We start from the raw sequence: 22,638 nt of genomic DNA, 5'->3' as shown, positions 1-22,638 counted from the left end.
ATAACTAGTCTTGTGAGGTTAAGAAGACTGAATAAAAGTGTTTTTTTGTGTGTTTGTTTGTTTTAATGTGAAATTCTGGATTATAGAGTCATTTCACCCTCTTTTAAAGTTTCCATCCTACTGGAAGCAATGAATTAGATTAACTGACCTTGAAGTGTTTGCGATTTATTTGAAAATATGATGGGCTTTAAATAATATTTGCTGAATTGAATAGTTTTCCTACTATTTTAAGAAAGCTAGAAGGGATGAGGGGACATAGGAAAGGAAGGGAGGTATTGGAAAGGGGCAGAGAAAAGGGGTAGTAAGTGCTTAGAAGGCACAGTTTTCTTACTATACAAACTTGCTGGTTTACCGTGCATGAAACAAGTACAACGTGTGTAGAAATCATATATGCACAGAGCACTAAGGGGATATGTGAGAAGACTAAAGATAGGTGGAACATATGGAAGTTTTCTTTTAAGAAATGAAATTCTGTATCTATTTGGGGGAACTTGGTTTTTAAAATTTTTTCCAGCTTTATTGAGGAATGATTGACACAAATTAGACATATTTATGTTGTACAATCTGGAGTTTTAAGAAGTACATGGTGATTTAATACATGTATACCTTGTGAAATGATTACCACAGTCAAGCTAATTAACACATCCATCACCTCAGTAGTTACCATTTTTTTTCCCTGTGGTAAGAACACTTAAGATTTACTCCCTTACCAAATTTCAAGTACCCAATATAGTATTAGTAACTATAATCACCGTGCTGTACTGTAGAGCCCCAGAACTTACAAGAATCATCTTATAACTGACAGTTTGTATGCTTTGACCAATATCTCCCCTTCCCCCAACCCCTAGCCCCTGGCAACCACCATTCTATTCTCTAGTTCTATGAAGTCATGCACAAAAAAACAAATAGTGTATGATCTCACTTATATGTAGAATCCAAAAAAGTCTGTATCTATTTTGAAGGGAAAAAATACCTATGACGGTATAGGTTGATTGGAAGCATGTGCTATGGGAGTGGTGGAGAATGTTGGGAAGAATAAGTAATTTGAAGCATATGTACAACATGAAGAAAAACAGACACAGTAATGCTCAAAGGAATAAAGGTTACCTAAAGTAGTGTACCTGGTTCTGTACCATATGAAGACGAAGAACACAATGAGAGTTTTTAATTTTATATAAATGATATCAAATATATGTATATTTGAACTGCTTATGCATCTAGATATAATGGTGTCTGTACTCGATTTTTAGATCATTATTGGTTCTTCCGTAAAGCTCACCAGTAAACTTCAAGGTCAACAATGAATTATCTTACAATGTGGAAAATTTCTGGACTCAGGAAGCAATCCTTAAGAAAGTAAGGGCACCACAACCTAAAATCTGGCCATGTCACCACTTAATGACTTCATACTAAAGAACTCTTAAGAGGGTGTAAATTTCCCATCTCACAACCTGGCCCAGACACAATGTTGAAATTAGAGTAGGTCATGCATCTCAACTCACCTATCGTGTGGCCTTCATGAAGTTTGCCTATGTCTAATCTGTTTTTCTTTAAAATCAGAATAATACTTACAACAAACTTCAAAGCAATGTCAAAGACACTAAGGAATACTACAGTTATCACCAACCTCCATGATATGTTTCTGCACTCCCAGGAGTTTACAATAAGAAAAATAAGTTGTTATCTAGTATAGCATCAAAAACATAAACTACAGTCATAGCAGTATAGTTTTTCCTTTTTCCAGGTTCCTCATTATTTTTAGTCATAGCCTTAACTGAGAAACCACTAAATATGAACCACCAAAATGAGAGAGGCAAAACAGCAAAGTAAAAGATGGCTAGAGCAATAAGTAGATTTTAATTCTTTTTAAAATAGCATCCATCTCTCCAGTGTCTGTGGTGGATGGCTTAAGAGAAGACCTCACAAAATCCAACAATATAAAAATGTGACATTCAGTACACAAGCACATTGCCTTGGCAGGGCCTTCCTCAGTGAGAGCAGAGAATATTGCTCAGAAATTTGGCCACGGGTCACTTGGACAGAGCGGTCACTGTGATGGTGACTTGCTGCATTAGTTGTTTGTTTGTTTTCCCCTTCATTTATACGGAAGCTATCTGCTCTGGCTCTTGGTTTTTAGAGTCAAAGTATCCATATACCCACTTGTTTTCGCCATGTTTATTACAATATTCCTTTAGCAGTTTATATTTTCCATATTCAATTACATTTATTACCTTATGCCATGACAGCCTTATGATATAAAGGAGCTATCCACTACATTGACTGCGAACAAACACGTCCAAATTGAGAGAAACATAAATAAATGTTGTATATCATTAGCAGGAAGTGAAAAACTTTCAGGTTCTAAACACAGTTCTGGCCAAATCATATTCAGCCAACAGTTATTTACTTCTCTCTCGACTGCTGCTCACCCCTTCTCTCACTGTCTCTGGGCTTCATCTATCTCCCCCTTTCTCCTTCTTTAATGATGTTCCTCTCTTAAGACTTACAAATAGAACCACTATTTACTTCTTTATTTTAGTTTATTCCTTCTTCAGCCAACTTCTCAAAAATGCCTGTGCTAGTCTTTCTTACCCAGCCTTTTTGCTTCTTTCAAACTCTTCCCTCTGTTTTGACCAAATCAAACTGATTGAGTCTATTCTTAGGCAAAGTTTCTTACTTTAGGAATCTCTTCCCGACCTACTGTGTTCCCTTATGAATTCTGTATCCAGGTATTAATAGAATTCCTGTCACTTTCTTGGGTTTATCACGCAGTCTAGTGTCAGCCTGAGTATCTGTCAGAGAATGTGAAAAGCTGTGAGCCTGCTGAGACCTGCATTTAAAATGTTATGTAATGCAGATGACATTACGGGTGCAGGTGCACCTTAGCACCCGAGTCAGGCTCTAATGTGGACAAAATGTCCACTTCAGAAGAAGTACCAGGGACTAGAATAGAAAGTCTTCAGAGTTAAGAGTATTTATTCTTGAAGAACTATTCATTCATTCATTCATTTACTCATTCATTTTTAACTTATTTATTTTGGTTATTGTTGCTCTAGGTCTTCTAATCTTTTTCTTTTATCTACAAGGGTCTTAGAGTTAATGCTTTGTAAAGTATTTCTCCCAAGCTGGAGGAAAATCATTTAGTAAGGCTCTCTGTCCAAAGGATGAACAAAATTAAATTTATGCCACCCTTTTATGCATGGGAGGTTGAAGTGAATGATATAAAAGCAACAGTCTGCTGAAATCTGGGCTCAGAGAATCTGATACCAATTAAGGTAATAACTTATTTACCTGGGTGTTATTTTCATGTAACCTCAAGTATTCTGAATCAAAACAAGGGCCTGGAAGAAAGCAAATACAAGTAAACAAATAAACAACTGCAGTCACACAAAAGGGATGCTACAAAAGCTATCCAGGTAAACTGAAACTTAAAGGGATTTTTCGAAGATTCTTAAAAGATATTTTTATTTTATAAAATATATAGTTACCACAAAGCTGGATTATGTTACACATTAAAAACATAATTTAGAAGTGTGGGAAAGATCTGGCTTCTGGAGAAAGTCTTCTGTCCTCACATCAGGTCTGACAAAGACAAAGAAAAGATAACTTACAGAACACAGTTCCAAGAATTAAAAATAGAGTCCTTGCCTCTTTTCAGTTGAGATAAATGACCAAAATATCATCATAAGTTTTCAGAATATCATTGTATTCAAGTTTATCTATTAGTTTTTGTTGCATTAAAAAAACACCCCAAAATATAGTCGTTTAAAACAACCACCTAATCACTTATTGAGCTTGAAGTTCTACTGGGCGGTTCTTCTGGTCTGGCCAAACTTTCCTGAAATTGACTGGGTTAGCTTGTGCAACTGTAGGTATCTGGTGAGTCTCAGGCTTCACTCACAGGCGTGGTAGATGGCTGGCCATCACCTGGGGCAACAAGGGTGATCAGGCCACATGTCTTACATTGTGTGCTCGGCTAACATGGACTTATTCACATGGTGGCATTTTTTCTGAGAGCAGCAAGGAAAGGAAGCTGCAAAGCCTCTTATGGTTTGAGTTTAGAACAAGCACAATCTCACTATTGCCAGTTTCTGTTTTTTAAAACAAATCTTAAGGCTCCCCTAGATTCAAGGGGTGAGGAAGCAGATTCTGCCTCTTTTTGGAAGAGCTATAAAGTACTGTGAAAGCCATTGCTTTGCAACCTACCACCCAGAGAAGAGTAAAATCATAGATGCTTGAAATGGTATCCTGGAATCAAAAAGAAAAGGGAAAAAAATGTCTTGTTTATTAGGCTATTTACAAAATTTTAAAAGATTTATAATAGCAGATAATTTTGAAGCTTAAAGGATAGCTTAGTTATTATTATGGCTCTTATGAAGCTGATGTGTATAACAATTCTTAATAAGTGATACAGTATTCACTGACAATAAGCTAGTATTATTATCATCTAAAAAACTCCAGTAAAGTGGCACAATTCCTTCCATGGCAATACTAAATAAGTGAGGTAAATATTTTGTGCATGTCCAGCATATGTGATATTCTGTGCTTGATGTCAAGTCTAAAATGGTTAATATACCATTCCAAGTCTCCATCCTCATGGAGCATAGAGTCTAGTGGGTGAGACAGATGATAAATTCAAGAAAGAAACACATATCTACATCACTGAAGACTGGTATGATGAAAACAATGTGGTTTTGGTGTAGAAAATGAAAGGAAGGGGATGATACCTGCTTTATATGTAGTATTCCAGATGCCATCTCTGAGGAAATCACATGGTAGCCAAGGCTTGGATAGGATTAAGAATATTATAATTAATTCCACTTTAAAATACTATGTTCATTTGAATATTATTAGAGTTATAGATGTTTATAGAAATGATCTAATCAACACTTTTATAGATGAAAAACATTTGGTACCTAGACAGGAGAAATAATTTGCTCAATTAAATTTACATTTATGTGCTCAAATAATTTCCTCAGTAGTTGGGAATGACTTGGGACCTGGCCTAGTTCAGTATGTGCCTTTACACCACTGTGCCCTCTTTCCCTTTGTTCTCAAACACAATTCTGCAAAAGCCTTTGTCACCCACTTGTGAGTTCAATACATCCAGCCACAACAGTAAAGAACATTGATTTCAGGGACTTTGTAGTGTTTCTCTTGGGGCAAGAGCAGGCTGATAAAGGAGCTGCAGGAAAGCACAGTAGTTAAACGACTTCAGCCTAGGAGACATTTTGACCTGGTTAAATCCAGCTCTGCAGCTTAGTCCTACATGTTCTCAAGCCTCTTTGTGCTTTGGTTTAATAATCTGTGAAACGGGGATAAAAACATCCATACTTAATTCATAGGACTGGTGTGAGGACTAAATGAGATAAAAACTGCAAAGCATTTAGAACAGCACATAATACTTAGTACACCTGTAAATGTCATTGATTACTAGTCTAAAGTTTATTCATGAAGCCTAAGGTTGGACCCCAGCCACGTTTTCTGGGAGAAAAGAAATGAAAGAACTAATGGAGGGATTAGAATTGAGAAAGTTCTGACATCGCTAATAACAGCATGGAAGCAAATTGCCAAACATTTTCTCCTTGATTTTCAGGGAGAGTGTATAATTAAAAATAAATAATAATAATAATACCACCAAATATATTTTTGTTTCATAAGTTTCTAGTAGAAATTTCAGGAGTTGGAGGCATGACTAGTGCTAGTGAAGATGTTTCCCTTGTTTTCCTTTCTCCAGTGTCCACCCTGTTTATTCCTCTGAATCCTGCAGGACATTCAGTGTAGGGAGAATAATTACATAGAAAACTACCAAGGAACCATTGTTACCAAGCTCTGTAAGAACTGAGTGATTGACGCCTGTCATTAGTTCACACCCTGATCCCCGCGAGGACGTTTCGGCAGCCATATGGAATGTGGGTGGAGTTCAATGTATCCTTTCCCCACACACACACTCAAAGCTGCAAATGCCCTTTGTGTATGTGAATGTTTGGGAGTTGTCGTAAGTACACACTCAGGTGCTACAGTATTTTAGATTTATGTTAATATGTCACAGGGTTAACATAAGAAGTCAGCAAGTGTCATTCATTCCTGACTTTGGTAACAACTTCTATCACCCCAACCACACGTCTTGTCACTTTCCATGCTGTTCTGGAAATGACTTATGTTGCCACCTGATCTTAACATTACAACTTATCGTCAGATTCCTCTTCAAGAGTCCCCAACATTCCTTCATTTCTGAGTTGTGCAGTCCACGTCTGGTTAATCATAACATATATATTGAAGAGCCTCCAGTCAATTTTGATTACCATCTGCTGCACCTTTGAAAGTCATTCCTGTAATGGAGTGGCCAAACTGACATGTGTTATACCCAAACCTTCATGATAAAGTGGAGAAGCTAGTTTGGATAAACTTAATTGAGAGGCATTCTTTTAAAGGGACATTACCCTTGGCTACATACATACATCATTTTAATTAGTTTCTCTCTTTGTTGTTTTTATTAGTTTTTATTCCTTCTCAAAACTCTTAAGTCAATCATGTTTTTGTTTTTGTTTTTTCTAAATAAAATTTCTAGAGAGAAAGAAGATCTACAGAGACAGAATACATGGTGCTCTGTTACCCCTGGGAAGCTGCTGAAACATTATGGCAATATAGCTTGAAAGGGAGGGAATCTGGATGTTTGAAGAAAATATTGAGACTTTCTGGATTTACCTATATCTTCCTAAAAACAAAAAGAAGCCCATAGTCATTTAATTAGTAGTTAGTTCATATTGCACTGGGTCAGGTGGAGGAGATCCATTTTCCATCCAAATTATTCTCATCTTAAACACTTCTCACAGCTTGAAGGGTTAGTATATCTATGGTAAAACAATGAATTGCTATCACAGTTATTTATGCAGTTTGTCCCAGTCTCTATCATCTTGGTCATTACCATCCTCATCAGCATCAGCCTGGGGTAAACATAAAGCAGGCAAACCTTAGCTCTTGTGATCATTGTCTTAGTCTGTTTGGTCTACTCTTACAGAATACCACAGACTGGGTAGCTTATAAACAATAGAAGTCTATTTCTCACAGATGTGGAGGCTGAAAGTCCAAGATCAAGGTGCTGCTTGGGCAGGGGAGGGCCCTCTTCAGGGTCACACTCTTCTCTTGTACCTCACTTGGCAGAAGGGGCGAGGGAGCTCTGTGAGGTCTCTTCCATCAGACCACTAATCCCATTCATGAGGGCTCCATCCTCATGACCTAAGACCTCCCCAAAACCCCACTTCCTAATAACATCACACGGGGCAGTAGGATATCAACGTATGACTTTTGGGAGACTTACACATTCAGCCATAGCAATCATCCTCTAAGTTTTATTTAGATACTGCTATTTATGGAGCATTGTTGTAAGTCCAGGGGATCATATAGAAGTGTATACAATAATCTCTGTCCTTAATGAATTTCTAATTCTAGTTTAAAGGAAGGAATCAGATCAAACAAATCAATACCAACAACAACCAAAGCTGCCTAATGAATATTCAAACAGAAAACATCTTTATGGAACAGGGAACCTTCTCTAGTAACTCATTGTAATGGACTTTGAAGATTTTTCTTCTTGGGTCTTTCATTCTCTTCATAATTCATATATACTGATTTAATATCTGTTATATGCCAGACTGTGCACAGTTCCAGACCTTCCCACCTCTGACCGACACTTCCTTGGGTATGGAGTCACTCAGAGCCTTGGGCAGGCTGAATTCATCTAATGAAGTGAAAATTAACATAATTCACACTCTGTAATGAAGAGGCCACTCCAGGTGATATTTATACAATGAATGGGGAGAAGAAGTGGCCAATAGGGGCTGTCAAGGACTCTCATTTTCCATGAATTCCAAAGCTCCAAGAACAGTTTACCTCAAATAATAACTTCCTCCTTAATTTCAGCAGATACTCCCATCCTGTAAGCCTAAAATTTAGTGAGGGCAGGGATAGAATGCAATTTTTACAAACCTCTTCTGTTGACAGGATTTCCAATTTCCTTTCCTGATGTCTCTTCAAGTCTTAAAAGCAGGAGTTGTGTGTTCAAGGGATAAACTGACAATTTAGAACTTCCGTTGTTACTGAAAAACAATAATGTTGATTTGCTGGCTCAACTCTTACTTGAAGTGGAGAAACAGATATTTGGCCTGTGCCCAAACCCTGCAGTCTTGTGCCTGCTGATAATATTGTGTCACAAACTTTCCAGTTGTTCTTCTCTACCAGGATGGAAAGTGGAGGTCCAATTCACCGAAAAAGTGTCGGTTAATTCAGTTGAAAGTAAGAGGAAAATTTAGCTTAATTTAGTTGATAGTAAAAGGAAAGGTTCAATCAATGGAACAGGATAGAAAGCCCAGAGATAAACCCACGCACATATGGTCACCTTATCTTCAATAAAGGAGGCAAGAATATACAATGGAGAAAGTCAGCCTCTTCATTAAGTGGTGCTGGGAAAACTGGACAGCTACATGTAGAAGAATGAAATTAGAGCACTCCCTAACACCACACACAAAAATAAACTCAAAATGGATTAAAGACCTAAATGTAAGGCCGGACACTATAAAACTCTTAGAGGAAAACATAGGAAGAAGACTCTTTGACATAAATCACAGCAAGATCTTTTTTGACTCACCTCCTAGAGTAATGGAAATAAAAACAAAAATAAACAAATGGGACCTAATGAAACTTAAAAGCTTTTGCACAGCAAAGGAAACCATAAACAAGACGAAAAGACAACCCTCAGAATGGGAGAAAATATTTGCAAACGAATCAACGGACAAAGGATTAAGCTCCAAAATATATAAACAGCTCATGCAGCTCAATATTAAAAAAACAAACAACCCAATCAAAAACTGGGCAGAAGACCTAAATAGACTTTTCTCCAGAGAAGACATACAGACGGCAATGAAGCACATGAAAAGATGCTCAACATCACTAATTATTAGAGAAATGCAAATCAAAGCTACAATGAGGTATCACCTCACACCAGTCAGAATGGCTATCATCAAAAAATCTACAAACAATAAGTGCTGGAGAGGGTGTGGAGAAAAGGGAACCCTCTTGCACTGCTGGTGGGAATGTAAATTGATACAACCACTATGGAGAACAGTATGGAGGTTCCTTAAAAAACTAAAAATAGAACTACCATACGACCCAGCAATCCCACTACTGGGCATATACCGTGAGAAAACCATAATTCAAAAAGAGTCATGTACCACAATGTTCATTGCAGCTCTATTTACAATAGCCAGGACATGGAAGCAACCTAAGTGTCCATCGACAGAGGAATGGATAAAGAAGATGTGGCACATATATACAAAGGAATATTACTCAGCCATAAAAAGATATGAAATTGAACTATTTGTAATGAGGTGGGTGGACCTAGAGTCTGTCATACAGTGTGAAGTAAGTCAGAAAGAAAAACAAATACCGTATGCTAACACATATATATAGAATCTAAACAAACAAACAAAAATGGTTCTGATGAACCTAGGGGCAGGACAGGAATAATGAAGCAGATGTAGAGAATGGACTTGAGGACACGGGGAGGGGGAAGGGTAAGCTGGGATGAAGTGAGAGAGTGGCATGGACATATATACACTACCAAACATCAAATAGATAGCTAGTGGGAAGCAGCTGCACAGCACAAGGAGATCAGCTGGTGCTTTGTGACCACCTAGAGGGGTGGGATAGGGAGGGTGGAAGGGAGACGCAAGAGGGAGTGTATATGGGGATATATGTATATGTATAGCTGATTCACTTTGTTATACAGCAGAAACTAACACACCATTGTAAAGCAATTATACTCCAATAAAGATGTTAAAAAAAAAAAAGGAAAGATTCAATAACGGTGTCCTATATTTTAAATATTTTAAATTCTCCTGTCTTTTGGGGAAGGGAATAACTCAAGAGCTAGGATTTTCACTATGTATTTAAATGTATATGTAGCTATGAGCAAAATATTGGAACAAAATTTATGTTATCACTATTCATGGTTAAAGGGATCACCGCCAGTAGCATTCTAATGAAGCCAAATCAAATCTTTTTTGGAATAAGGAGGGTTGCATGTTAAAAATAAGTAAATGTCTAACTGTTGGTTAAGTATACATTAAAAGAGGAAGCAGGGCTTTTACAGAAATGTGATGCTTTGCCAAAGTTTGTCTAACCACGGACCACAAATCTCTAGGTCCATTTAAAATAAGCTCTGGAAATGGAGGCTTGGTTTCAAAAAGTGTTTTGTTTTGAATTTATTATAATTAATCTCATTTTGTCATTCGTATGACACATTTTCCCAAAGGATATCAAGACACTTAATAAAAGCTAGGAGTGACGGTAAAATAGCATGATAATTGGTGTTAAATGGATCATTTGTTAAAGTGTTCTACTATGCTAGTTCATCTTTCTTCAGCTTCATTCTCTTTTTTCCTCCTCCCAAATGATGCCAATTATCTAAAATCCTGAATAATAATTTATTAACCTTCACTTGTCACCTTATTAACTCAGTTCTTCCATTCCCTTTGCAAACCGTGCATCGCACAGTTATCTCACATTCAGCAATACTTTTAATTATAAAATAATTATAGACTGTGAAAGTATCTATCAGTGCCCATTACTGAAGTAAAATCTGAATCCAATTTTGTCTTCTGCAGATCCTTTAAATGTAACTTTGTTTTCTGTCCTATTTTTGGCCTCTAGGGGGAGTAGACATCTTTCTCCTCTGCTTTGCACTAATAATGGATTATTTTATGGAAGCAGGTGGTTTTTCTATGAGTTTTGGTACACAGGTCAGGGTCTTACTTTGCGTAGAACCCTCTTGGCCTTATTTCTGCTATTTCCCCTACAGTTTGGCTTCGTCTATATAAAACAGTATTCTGTGTTCCTAAAATATCTTCTTTTCAAAGTCTGCTATTAAATAAAGTGTTTAATTCTCCTTACAGACCTATTGTAGGTCTGTGCCTCAAGTAGACATATTAAAATAATGACTCGTTTTGAAAATAAATGGTTTTCTGTTTAGTACATTGTATAGTAACTGAAAAGTGGGAGAGGAATAAAACTCATTGACAAAAGAAAATGTGAATATAGTAGTTATTCTCCCCTGTCTGCAGCCAACCTATGGGAACATAATCTCATTGATCTCCTGGAATAAAAGCCCGCCTAGCCTACATAAAGTGGACTCTTTGGTATTTCAACATTTAAAGTCTATATGGAGAAGAGATGTCTTTCTTGAGCTTCTGGGTGGTCTGCTGATGTCCAGGTCACATGTCCATTTATGTACGCAGTGCCATGCACTTCAAAATTACCTAGCAGTCCTGATTCCAGGTATTCAGCCCCAATGTCTCCAAAGGTTCACTGATACTTCACAAACAGGTGTTTTGGTTTGGAGTTGAAAGATAATATAGTCACAATGTAAGTGACTCCAAACTCACAATCTTTAAAGAATGAGATTCCTAGGCAGAAATATACCATACCTCACTGTCTTGGAAAATCACAAGCAAATGGAAAATCACAAGCATCTCCACCTTCACTTTGGCGACTGTTTTTTGGATACCCGTGGACACACCTTAAAAGAGGCTGGAACTCTGTTAAAGCCCCGCTGTAGCTTTGGCTGCCAATCTAGGTCTAGTCAAGACACCAGGGCATGTAGTGAGCATGTTAGCATTGGCCGTGTGTTGGTACCATCCTCTGGTGGATGTCCGAGGAAGATTCCAGTTGGGAGGAATTCTCATTATGCAGATGAGGAAATACACATTATGAGAGGACATAATGGAGTTGAGATTTTAATCCAGATTTACGGGGTTCTAAAATAAAGCCTATTACTCCTATACCTTAATGCACCTGTATTAGTTTCCTAGGGCTGCTTGACAAAGTACTAAAAACTGTGTATCTTAAAACAATGACACCAAAAATATTGTCTTACAATTCTGGAAGCTAAAATCTGGAATCAAGGTATTGGCTGGGTCATTCTTTCTCTGAAAACCTAGAGGGGAGAATCCTTCCTTGCCTCTTCTAGCTTTTGGTTTTTATCAGCAATCCTTATACTTCCTTGGTTTACAGATGCATCACTCAAATCTCTGTGTCTTTCTCTTGTGTCTCTTCTTACAAGGACACCAGTCATGTTGGATTAAGGGTTCACTTTACCCCAAGATGACCTCAACTTAATTAATTCTATCTGCAATGACGCTATGCCCAAGTAAGTCACAATTGTGAGGTACTAGGGGTTAGGACTTCAACATTATCTTTTTTGAGGACACAATGAAACCTGTAACGCCTCCCACATACTAATGCAACATCTTCAAAACTAATCTGAGTCTGCCAAAAGCTCTTCTTGCCTCCAGGGGAGTTTGAGTTTGAGAGAGAGAAAGAAAGAGATTAAAAGATATATTTCACTCAACTTCGTCTAGCTTATGACTATATCTGGAGGATTTGTAATATTTTGTAAGTACTAAACACATGCCTGCCTAATGCTAAACAAAATGTTTCTTTGCTTGATTTTTAAGCGCTCTATCATATTATTCCTGAGTTGTTTCTAAAGTATCATGCTGTCCAAGTAGTAAGTGGTCAGGATTTATATTTCTTTGACTCCTCTATGTAACATAACATAAAACAAAATAGATGCTCTGTTCATACTTATGAACTTGAATTGAACTGCATTACATAGAATTGTCAAAGAGGAACAAGGTAGAGCAGCAGAGCATTATCTAGGGATGCCCCTTCCACTTCTGCAGGTGAGTCCCTTGGCTGTAGGTTCTTTTTTTTTTTTTTTTTTTTTTTTTTTTTTTATAGCTACTTTATTTATTTATTTATTTTTGGCTGTGTTGGGTCTTCAGTTCGTGCGAGGGCTTTCTCTAGTTGCGGCAAGTGGGGGCCACTCTTCATCGCGGTGCGCGGGCCTTTCACTATCGCGGCCCCTCCCATTGCGGGGCACAGGCTCCAGATGCGCAGGCTCAGTAGTTGTGGCTCACGGGCCCAGCTGCTCCGTGGCATGTGGGATCTTCCCAGACCAGGGCTCCAACCCGTGTCCCCTGCATTAGCAGGCAGATTCTCAACCACTGCACCACCAGGGAAGCCCGGCTGTAGGTTCTTGATTCAACACTTCTTACAGAGTCTGGTTGAGTCATGTTCAACAGGAAGTGATGCTGCACTTTCCACACTGAGCCAGAAAAGCATGCTGAGTATACAGTCCCATAAAATTAAGACAGTCCACATGGCCCAGCCTGGAGGACTCTTTAGTATGATTTACTTAGAAAAGAGGCTAAGATAATGCTGTATTAGTCAGGTTTCTCCAGAGAACCAATAGGAGATTTTATATATACATTTTATTGTTATTTATTCCTATATATAAATTGATTATAAGGAAGTGGCTTACATGATTATGGAGGCTGAAAAGTACCCCAATCTGCTGGCAGTAAGTTGGAGATCCAGGAAGGCTGATGGCATAGTTTCAGTCCAAGGTCAAAGGCCCGAGCACCAGGAAAGCCAATGGTAGAAGCTCTAGTCCAAGTGCAGATGACCTATGTCCCAGCTCAGAAACTCTCAGGCAGAAAGAGAACAAATTCTCCCTTCCTCCTTTTTGTTTTATTCAAGCCCTCAACAGATTAGATGAGACCCACCCATACTGGGGCTGGGGGGGCAATCTACTTTACCCAATCTACTGATTCAAATATTAATCTCATCCAGAAACACCCTGAGAGACACACTGAGGAACAATGTTTAACCAAATACCTGGGCACCTCGTGGCCTAGTCAAATTGACACATAAAATTAACAATCATAGGTACTGTTCTTGAATTTTTGAGAGAATCATCCCTAAATATTTATCAGTTACTTAGGAGGCATACTTCCTCATCCTTTTTTGGATCCTATACCTGATCTCCTAGGCCAACTATAGGAAGTGATCAGTGTTAGAGGAGGTGAAGGCAAAACCCTGTGTTATCAACACAGGAAGCAATTCTGGTGGTGAAGCAGCACATTCTCCCCTAAATCATCAATACTGCCCCCACCCATATTCTTTTTTCTCTCTCACTGTCCTCTAAATCTTCAAACTTGACTGATAATTTTATTTCAGAAGTAAATGAGAATTACAGACAACATATCATAATTTAGAAAAGCAGAAAGCTAAGAATTCAGACAGACTCATATTAGAATCCCAGATTTGTTTCTCATTACCTGGGAGCTCTGGCGGCATGGCTTGACCTCTATGAGCTATAACTCTCACTCATAATATCAGGAAATTAATACATTCCTACAGGGTTATTTTGAGGAATAACTGAGATAATAAAGTGATATGCTGAAAATATGCTCAGCGTCACACAGCTAGTGTGCAGTAGAGCTGAAATTTGAAATCAGGGTTTATCTAACTACTTAGCCCCTGGTCTAAAACAGTGGTCAACAAACTACAGACTGTAAGTCAAATCCAGCCCGCTGTCTGCTTTGACAAATAAAGTTTTATTGGAACAGAGCTACGCCCATATTGTAAAATGTATTACTTATGCTTTTGCAGGCACAGTTGAAGAGTTATATTACAGACAAAAACTTAAAATATTTACTATTTGTTTCATTGCATAACAAGTTTGCCAACTTCTGGTCCCAGACGTCGCATTATACTGTTGGAGGTATTTATGATAATGTTTGAATTTAAAAGATAGGAAAAATAATATAATAATGTTGTATCAATGTGGGTTGATCAGTTGTAACAAATGTACCATTCTGGTGTGGGATATTGATAGTGGGGAGGTTGTGCCTGGGTGGGGACACAGGGCATATGAGAATTCCCTGTACTTTCTGCTCAATTTTGCTATGAACCTAAAACTGCTGTAAAAAATAAATTTTATTAATTAGTCAATTAACTAATATTATTTATTCATATTATTGTATTATTTATTTATATTATTTGTATTATTAGTTTATAAACATATATATATACATATAACAAAGAAAAATTGAAACTAAAAAGTATATTAAGAAGTCTCCTTATTTCAGCAAATGAGGTAGTACCTGGTCCATTTTCTGTCTATGGAGTAACTAGAAATCGTATTTGGCAACAATTCAGGTAAATAGTACTTCTAGCCACATTCTATTTTTCTAAGAGATTGCTATTCTAATAATTATTTTAATATGGCCCTACTGATATGAATATACCATATTTGTGTGTTATAACATGCTATCTAATAACAATACAACTAATAATAGTTATGTCATTATTAACAAGTTGTCACTCTTAGTTTGACAAAGATTGTTTTGTCAGGGACAGATGGACACTATATTCTGCTAACCAGTTGCTCTTTTCTACACCATGTCTAAGAAATGTAGCATCCTGTGGATGACTGTGTATTTCTAGTACAGCCAGAGATGATTTAACTGCCTTCTAGTAATCAGAGCATTGTGTCTCACCAAAAATATTTTAAAAAATCAACCACTGTGCATTTTAAACAGGATGCTCCTTTTAAAAAAACGAATATCTTTTATACTGCTCACATAAATACTTCCCAATAGATTATCAGAATTAGGAAATGCAGGCTATCCCTATATTGCAGATTTGACAAAACCACATGTTTAAAAAAAAACAAAACTCCAAAACAACTTCTTGTTGAGTTCCTGAAATAGATACTGTTTAACCTGTCAGATTGATTTTTTTAAATCAAAGTTAAAAAAAAAAATTCAGAACTTAAAGTTAAGAAATTAGTTAATGAATAGCTCCAAATTTGCAACTGATTTTCATATAAGTTAAAAATCTGCAAGATTTAATTGATTTTCCACATTGTATACTGAGGAATAGTGTTTTGTACCTTCTGAATAATTCACAAATCTGAATCCTACGGAGCATACACACACACAAATCTAGATGCATAAGTATATATTATGTGTGTATCATATATATATGTAAATATATATATATACATATATATGGCTAATTATTCTGGTAGCAAAGGTCAAAAGGACAAGGGGGTCACATAAATTAATAACAGGTTAGAGGATTCAGATGGAATGTGGACCTAAATTACTGTGTTACATTACCTTGCTGAAATCTTATTGCTAAAATTTTGCACTGTTAGGCAGTAAACTAGAAAAAAAAAAAAAGAAATTGAGAAAGTGTTAATTTTTAAGCAAGTTTGACAAAGATTGAGTTTCATATGACAAATATTGTCAGCAAGACAGGATTCTGTCAGTGGAAGAAGTTTAAACATTAACAATTTCTGTCAGGCTGTTGACACAATCATGGCAGACATTTCCCAAGATGCCGAGATGACTGCTGGCATTTGTCAACAATCCTGTCATAGTGACAGCAATAAGACCATGTCTGGAAATGTGACAGTTTTGGCTTTGTGCTCCCCTGAGCAATAGCCCAAGTGTTCAGAGAAAGTGTGGGAAAACCCACATTTCTGCATTGTCATTCGAACACAGAAAACACAGGAGGAAAATGAGCTGTCACTCCAATTCCCATGATGCCTTGCTGCTTAGCATAACTCTACAGCGCGGCCCTAGGTCCACTGGTCCATACTCTGACAGATAATTAAGAAAGCAGCAGCTTTTTCTAGACGGCTCTTCCTCATGATTTGCATTTTAGCCAGAGGCGACCAGTTATAAAAAAAAACATGATGGAAAGATGGTAAGAAGCCAATTAGATGGATGGATGGCTGACTGACAGCTCTCTGGTATTACGACTCCAGATTTCAGACTACATAGCCTGGCAGTTTTCTACAAAAACCAACTTTTTTGCAGGTTAGTAAAGCTGTTAAATGTGGGGCTATATATAGCGCTATATAATTTTTGCAAAGTTGTACATTTTCCTTAAATAAGCATGTATTCTTTTCAATCAGGTTTGCATTAAACAAGTTTTCACAATTTAATCACAACTTGTGTCACTAAATTTAGCAGTATTAAAATTCCAGACAACTTGTAGGCACATTAGCTGTGCCAGTAGAGAAGTGATTAAAAAGCTGAGAACCACGTTGCGCCAGCAGAGATAGAGTGAACTAATAATTAGAATGTCTGTGCAAATGTGCCTTTGGAACTTTGAAATGTACATTGTTTGGTTCTAAGCAACTAGAAGCATAAACCCTAAACTTCCTTTCCATCTTTACATTCTACACACATATATTTGCTTATTATCCCTGTACAAGGTCTAATATATGCTTGCACGTCTGCTACTTTGGCTAATTTTGATGTAAAAAAAAATAAACTGTTAGACTCAAGCTTCCAGTTTGGTCGTGATATTCTATAGCTTCTAGCCAATAGGAGTTAACTCTCCATAATATTGTCCAATTTGGAACCTTACCCAATGTTTCCTGTGTACTGCCTGCTGTGTATGTGTATGTTGTCTATATACATACACAGACACACACACTCACACACAGACACTCTTTTTGAGAAGCCAACCATTTGTTATTAGAGCGACATATCTCCATCTGTAGTTTGAAACGAGAGAATTTTCTTTCAAATTATAATGATACCTCTGACTTGTTTTGGATTTTGAAATACTAAGGGAAGGCAATTATTTCAATATAAATTGAGGTTTTAGTAAGGAACATTAACCCAAGTCAAAATTGTAAAGTGTATTTTATTTCTGCAGGTAATGGATCTTCAAGCTGAGAATGAATGTTAAACCAATAGTGGGTCTGAATGCTTTCAGTAGCTTAAAATAAAACAATGTAGATTTCAAAGGTCCATGTTTATCAGTGAATGTACATTTGATGTCAAAATCCACAATACACATAAAGCATGACTGAGAATGTCTCACCATATGTATTAAATACCCTCCCTTTTTATTTTCTTTTTCAACCATATTGGTATTTGTCTTTTTTGCTTTTGCTTTATATCATGTTGTTGGAATAAAATAACCTTATTATACCTATAATCGTTCTAAAAAATATTCTACCTGTACATACTTGGAGAGTTTAAACAGAAGTTCAGGGGACTAATGACAGTTCCATAAACTGCCTCCCAAATTAGAGAGGAATAAATGCGCATTGGTTTTTCATTAGAAACATTTTTTTCCTACTGACATAGTACAATACCATTAGAAATAAAAATCTTCTAGAGAGTTTTTATAATTTTTTAAGAACTATGTTTCATTTCAGTAATTGAAGCCCTTATATAAGAAAAATATACTTTCATTATTCAACATTTTAGTTTCCTCTGAATTTGCCATTTTAAAGAGAGAAATTCTGTGCCCCGATAAAGTAATTCTTGAAATAAGAAAAGTGAAAAGCTTTGAAGCATTTACTTATGTGGATGGATATTCCTGCGCAAAGTCTGGTTGGGTCTTTTTTTTCCACGTCCTCAGCTTGCACCAGCCACTCATACTTTTTGTTAAAATTTCTTTCACTTTTGTCTTCTCTTACTTATGGCACAATGTCAATGCATTATATTTTCTCAAGCTCTGGGGGAAGTTATACATCTTTTAAAAAATAATTAGAATTGAAATGTGAGTAACAGTATATAATGGACAGATTTTGAAATAACAACTACACATATTATGTAAAACTTCTTTTTTCCCCTAAACTACATATTAAGAGAAAATTTCTGTTTAAGGGAAAATCTGAAGAATGGTGCTTATTAAATTGAAATGAGTTCTGAAAATACTAGTTTTAAAGGGGACCTTTGTGTCACTGTAGGGTAAAGAGATATATTTCTGGATAAAAAATGAAGTGTGGTATCATCAAAACAAAAAGACACCTCACCACAAGACCTGTGTAGCTGTGCCTGGAAAATGTACTAAAACTCAGTGGAGCTTATTGCTGTCATCGTGTTCATATTAAACTCATTTGCAATTTAAGTGGATGGAATTTGAACATAACAGCAAAGAGAATATAGACAAGTTTTTAAAAAATTGTCTTTCTTCAGTGTATCTGTATTACTAATTGAATATTTGGCTATAGAAGTGCTCTGTCAGATTTAAAGTAGAATATTTTGATAGCATATAACTATTGTAGCTCTGCCTCTCAGGTAGATATATGTAAATAGTGATTTGGGACACATTTTGAAAATAACCAATTTTCTTTTCAGTGCATTTTACCGTAACAGAAAAGTAAAGGAAAGAAAAACTTAGGCAAAAACCATTTAAGATGTGAATGTGAAAGTTATTTCCTGTTTTCTTCTTCCAGATGATTTATAGAAATAGAGCTTCGTTGATCTCTTTAGAATAAATCTTTATAATCCTATACGAAACTGGATTTTTTGTGGTTCAATATGTATAAACAATTTCTAGAAGTACAATAACAATTGACCTTGAACATCTTTTAAACACTGTCATTAAGGAACAATGTTATTTATGTTGAATGGATCCTCAGCACCTCATATACTTTTCTAACTCCCTAAACATCCAATGGCCCTGTGAACCGTCACGGAGTGACAACATGGGGGTGAGGTATGTGCCTCCTTTCCTAATCTGGTTCGGAATACTTTCTAGAAGCGAAGATATTACTCAAAATCTGTTCATCTTCCCTGATTTGGAATATAGTCTGGTTATATATATATATATATATATATATATATATATATATATATATATATATAAAATTGACAGAGAGAAAAAAAAAAGAGAGAGGGCACTGAAGGGGCAGAGATACTGAGAGAAAAGCAAATCAGCAACAATTCTTTGTTATACCTTGCTCATAAATTGTTCAGAATCCCGTTAAAATGAATGGCTTGAATTATGTAAGAAAGTCCACCAATACTGAGACACATATAGTAAAACCAGAGCCTTCCTAAAGACTAGAGGAGTATGTAGATCCCAACAGTAAGACAAATCTTCCTCTCTCTCCCTGCATTCTGATAGTCTTTCTCTTAAATGTCTTTGCAAGCACATCTCTGTGTTGTGTAACAGCAAACTGCAAGCTCTTTAAAGACAGGAGCTGCATCTCACTTGTCTTTTTATTCCTGCTCCAGCAATACAGGCTCGCGGTACAGGTTCAATTAACAGTGACTGAATTTAATGCCGATGTGTGCCTGGCTTTGCAGTCATTCGTTCTTTTACCTCTCACAGGTTCAGTGTTCCATTGGCTACTTCCTTGTGCCCAAGCTGTGACTGGGCCAGGCAGTTTTATTATATTTTTCAAACACAACTGAGTCAAATTTTTATATGTGCTTTGGCTGTGAGAAGACTGGATGAGAAATGATGGCCAGAGCAATGCATGTCCTCCTCCTCCTCATCACATCATGATCATCACAGTAATGGTAATAACTAGCATCATAATCCATCATCTGCCTAAGACCGACCATTGACTGTTTATCTGTTCTGTAGTGACTGCCTTCCATAGCAAAACTATTCTGTGTCTGTGGATAAAGATGCTAGAATATTGGCAATTCCTTATCATTCAACCCAATTTTTCCTATTCAATCATTCAAAACACCTTAAAAGGTAAATATTTTCATCCTCATTTTGCATATGTGACATCCAAGAAGTTAAGTAGCTCTCCTTAGATGTAATATCTATGTGGTAAAATAAAATTTGAACTGAGATGTATCTGATTTCAAAGCCTCTCTTCAGTGCCTGACTTTCTAATAAATAAATAAATATTAGCATAACAATAGGTGCTAATTTTAATGAAAGCATTTCTGGAGGAAAAAAACTTATAAAGCATTAGTAGTGTTGTGTCCCTTAATAAAAGGACACCGACATTATTTATTTTAACTGTGTTAATCCTCATGTCATCAATGCACAACAGAATGTTTCTTATAATCTGTAGAGGCTCAAGTTGATAGATAGGAAAAAAACATGGATACTAATCCTGTTTATAAGATAAATTTAGGGAGATAGAAGGAGAAACAGTAGGGAACATAATATAGTATTTGTCCTCTTGGACCTCAAAATCTATTGGAAAAAGACACAAATAACTCTATTACAACAGTTGCTATGCACAGTGTACTGTCTTAAAGAAATGATTCAGTGATCGCCCTGAGATACTAAGAGAAGTCTTCATTTGTGTTAGGTCTTGTCAAGTGATTATACAACTACACTGACTGGGATAGCAGACAGCATTTAAGGTAAGAGGAACAGCAGGAACCGGGATCTGTAAGAATGAGGGTACCAAATTATCACATGTATCTAGAGCATAGCGTGAATCCTGGAAGGGCGAGATTGTGTGGGAAGCTTGTGCAGGGTTGAGTATGTTGGGAAATAATCTTGGAAAATCAGTCTGGGGCAAAATAAAGGAGACACTTCCTTGCCAGGCTCAGAAGCTTACACTTTCTTCTATAGGTAATGGCAAGTCATCTATGAGTATCACTACGATGTGACTGAATTGGTGACTTAGGACGATACCTCTAACAGCAAAATGGATCAGTGTTGAAAAGTAAAGAGTTTGGTAACAGAGAGACCAGCATGGGGACTGCTTCAGTGACAGGGATGATAAATAACTGAGCTAAGACTGTGGATTACAGTGATGAAGGTTTAGTTACAGCCAGCCCTGGTTTGCAGTGTATCAAAAACACCTCATTTTTGTGCAATTTCCTCTAGTTTTCTAACAATGCTAATGGCTTTACTTTTCTTAGATTTTGCCTGTAAATCTGTTGGTAATTGCCCAATTTGATTGTTAAGCGTAGTTCTCTGTCACCAGGGAAGAGTCAGAGCATAAGAGGAAAATGTTTCAGTAATTTTTTTCTCTTCGGGAAAAATTTTATTATATTCATGTTAATTTTTCTATTTTGATTTTTTCAACAGAAGGTCATACATATGCTATTTCAGAGTTCACAGCTAGCCACTCACTACTCAAATTGTGGGTGTTATTGCCAGACTGCGGAGATGCAGAAGAAGTGACTTGAGAAGCCAGAAGATTATTCATGCACCCACACACACTGTTATCTCTGGGAACTCTTAATCAATGCAGGGTGAAAGCCAGTTAGCACGACTGAGGTTAGGGCACCTGGGCTGTTCCGTGGAAGATGGGGAATTAAAATGTGACTATTATTCAAATTGGAGTATAAAATAAAGAGCACATTCCAGGAAAGAAGAGAAGGAGGATATTAGAAATAAAGATTTGCTTACTCAAGCACCTGCTATATTGTGTTTTTTTCCTTGAAATGCCAACACATTATAATAAACTTTGACGGGAGGGAAGGGTTTGGGGGAGTCATACCCCATCTCTATTTTTCTTGCAAATATGCTGAAATAAATAGAAATTCTTAAAAGCTGGGAATGTCTACTAAGTCTGCCTGAATATATAAACTAATCCCCTTATAGAAAATTGCACTAAAGAAAAATCTATGTATGAACCAAAAAATAAACTATAAATGTCAGTTAATGGTCCAGTGATTACAAAGAAAATAGATGATGGACCAAAATTCTAGTTATAAACACTGGAACTTAGATTGCAATTTTGGAGCTTATTAGGGACATAATGATAGTGTAACTTACCTAAAAAATTTAAAGTTTTTCTTAATATTTGAAAACATAAGTATTTAATAATCATTTATTTGATGGCTAATTTAAAGAAGTTTTGGTCATAAATACATGCTTGTCTTGACTTCTTGACAGTAAAAAAAACAGTGATTTAAACTCATATATATCCTAGATATCTGAACCATTTTACTTTATTTCTCTTGGATTGTGCCTATGAATTCATATTTCTTGGTTTTCCTCCATATTTTTGAGTGTGTTTCTGACCTTGTGTTTTTACTCTATATT

The 22,638-nt window shown here is 36.5% G+C and overlaps 1 protein-coding gene across 2 annotated transcripts in view; it reads left to right on the top strand.

The window, feature by feature from the left end:
- The window catches only part of CENPQ (centromere protein Q), a 313,629-nt gene extending 291,687 nt beyond the window's left edge, over positions 1-21,942 (top strand). For both annotated transcript variants that reach the window (XR_009505703.1, XR_009505702.1), the window contains 3 exons: positions 19,999-20,189; positions 20,945-20,999; positions 21,676-21,942. The gene's annotated coding sequence lies outside the window, so the exon portion shown is untranslated. The remainder of the gene's footprint in view (positions 1-19,998; positions 20,190-20,944; positions 21,000-21,675) is intronic.
- The last annotated feature ends 696 nt before the right edge of the window (positions 21,943-22,638 follow it).

This window comes from Balaenoptera ricei, chromosome 11 (assembly GCF_028023285.1).
Source record: "Balaenoptera ricei isolate mBalRic1 chromosome 11, mBalRic1.hap2, whole genome shotgun sequence".
NCBI lineage: Eukaryota > Metazoa > Chordata > Mammalia > Artiodactyla > Balaenopteridae > Balaenoptera > Balaenoptera ricei.
The sequence above is the reverse complement of the archived record's forward strand: the minus strand, read 5'-3'. Positions and strand labels throughout refer to the sequence as shown.